The 2,641-nt window shown below is 36.3% G+C and overlaps 1 non-coding gene across 1 annotated transcript; it reads left to right on the forward strand.

The window, feature by feature from the left end:
• The first annotated feature begins 1,856 nt into the window (after positions 1-1,856).
• LOC139856354 (small nucleolar RNA R71) lies at positions 1,857-1,963 on the forward strand. Its single transcript, XR_011761841.1, has one exon. It is a non-coding gene; the product is annotated as a small nucleolar RNA R71 (small nucleolar RNA).
• Positions 1,964-2,641: the final 678 nt, after the last annotated feature.

Consider the following 2,641-nt stretch of genomic DNA (forward strand, 5'->3'; position numbering starts at 1 on the left):
ATTTATATCGATATCTGTCTTCTTCTTTTAGCATTTGAATTTCTTCTGTTATTGGTTAATATCCATTAGCTATTAGTGTAGCTAACATTTCAGATTCATCAATTTGTTCATTACCTTCTCCTAAAGAACATTCTCCTGTTCCTTGTAATTCTGGAAATTCTTCTAATAATTCTGCATGTGCATCTATAGTTTGAATATAATAACATGTATCATCTGCAGATTGCGGTTGTTGCATTGCTCTATCAACTGAAAAGGTAACACTCTCGTCCTCTATACTTAGGGTCAATTTCTTACCGAACACGTCTATCATTGCTTTAGCCGTGTTTAAGAATGGTCTTCCTAATATGAGAGGAACTTGAGAATCTTCTTCCATGTCCAGAACAACAAAATCTACTGGAAATACTAAAGTACCAACTTTAACTAACATGTTCTCTATTATCCCTCTAGGATATTTTATTGATCGATCGGCTAGTTGTATGCTTATTCTTGTTGGTTTCAATTCTCCAAGGTCTAGTTTAGCGTATAGTGAATACGGCATTAAATTTATACTAGCACCTAAGTCTGCCAATGCTTCTATTGAACTAAGACTACCCAGAAAACATGGAATTGTGAAACTTTCTGGATCAGATAATTTTTCTGGTATCTTATTCAACAGCACTGCTGAACAATTAGCATTCATAGTAACAGCCGAGAGTTCTTCCATTTTCTTTCTATTCGTGATCAGATCTTTCAAGAATTTAGCATATCTAGGCATTCCTGAAATCACATCAATGAAAGGAAGATTTACATTTATCTGTTTAAACATATGCAAGAATTTGGATTGCTCGGCTTCAAGTTTCTCTTTTTTCATTTTACTCGGGTAAGGAAGTGGTGGTTGGTATGGTTTAACATAAGGTTTAGCCTTAATTGTGTTATCTTCATTAACCTTTTCAACTACCGGTTCTGTTTCTTTATCTTGTTCAGGTTGTGGTTCTTGTGGAGTAGGAATAGTTTCATCAGAAGTTACAGGTATTTCAGGTGGTTTAAGTGTTGTACCACTTCTTGTGGTAATGGCTTTAGCTGTTTCATTCCGGGGGTTTGCATTTGTATCACTAGGTAAACTTTCCGGTTTTCTTTCACCTATTAACCTTGCTAGGTTACTTACTTCTTGTTCCAAGTTTTGAATAGAAGCTTGTTGATTTCTAAATGCTTGAGCATTTTGTTCATTGGTTTGTTTTTGAGATGTGAAAAACTGCGTTTGAGTTTCAACTAGCTTCGTCATCATATCTTCTAAATTCGGCTTTTTATCATCGGGTTGTGGTTTGTTTTGAAAATTAGGTCTTTGCTGGTTGTAAGTATTATTGGATACTTGTTGATTGCTAGGACCTTGTTGGTTGTTGTATGGAATATTTCGGTTATAATTCTGATTTTGATTGTAAATCGGTCTTGGCGGTTGATAATTATTCTGATAATTATTTCCAGGCCTTTGGTTTATGTATGAAATATTCTTTCTTTGTTCCATTGTTAATTCAATACTGAGACAATCTTTTGTCAAATGTGGTCCTCCACACTGCTCACAACTAATTCGTATTGAGTGAATATCCTTAGTCATCTTTTCCATTCGTCTCTCGAAAGCATCTATCTTTGCGGAAATGGAATCTAAGTCATGGCTAGAATCGGCTCTAGCTGCTTTAGATGATCTAACGATATCTTTTTCTTGGTGCCACTCATGTGAGTGGGAAGCAGTGTTATCAATAATTTTATAAGCATCAATTTTGGTTTTCTTCATAATGGAACCACCAGCTGCTATATCTATGTCTTTCCTTGTAGTGATGTCGCATCCTTGGTAGAATATTTGTACTATTTGATAGGTGTCTAAACCATGTTGCGGACATCCTCTTAATAACTTTTCAAATCTTGTCCACGCCTCATATAGAGTTTCATTTGGCTTCTGTGTGAACGTAACAATTTCTCCTTGAAGTCTTACGGCTTTAGATGCCGGAAAGAATTGTTTAAGAAAATTTTCAACTAAAACGTCCCATGTATCAATCGCCCCTTCAGGTAACGATTCCAACCAATCTTTGGCTTCTCCCTTTAAAGTCCAGGGAAATAACATGAGATATATCTGTTCATCCTCCACTTCTCGAATTTTAAATAGTGTGCAGATCCTATTAAAGGTACGTAGATGTTCATTTGGATCTTCCTTTGGCGCACCACTAAATTGGCATTGATTAGTCACCATGTGTAGAATTTGTCCTTTGATTTCATAATCTGGCGCATTAATGTCAGGATGAGTAATAGCGTGACCTTGGCCAGTGCGTTTAGCTCTCATTCGGTCTTCCATACTTAAAGGTTCCAGATTCTCCATAATTGAATTTGTTGAATCGGAATCACTAGAGGATTCTGATTTAATGGTTCGTTCCTCAACAATCTCTGTTTGAATGATTGGTGGTTCCGGAGGAAAGTTTAGTGGTTCAGGATCTATGAATCGTCCCTGAATATTCTCCGGATTCTCAATTGTGAGGTCGGGTTCAAAAAATGAATTATCGAAAATTTGAACTGGAGTACTTGGTCGACTGGATGACGATTCTAAAGAAAAATCAACGGCGGTAATATTTGCTAAATGGCTTGATCTAGTTACAGGTGGTGAACGTACAAAAGG

This window comes from Rutidosis leptorrhynchoides, chromosome 6, assembly GCF_046630445.1.
Source record: "Rutidosis leptorrhynchoides isolate AG116_Rl617_1_P2 chromosome 6, CSIRO_AGI_Rlap_v1, whole genome shotgun sequence".
NCBI classification, from domain to species: Eukaryota; Viridiplantae; Streptophyta; class Magnoliopsida; order Asterales; family Asteraceae; genus Rutidosis; species Rutidosis leptorrhynchoides.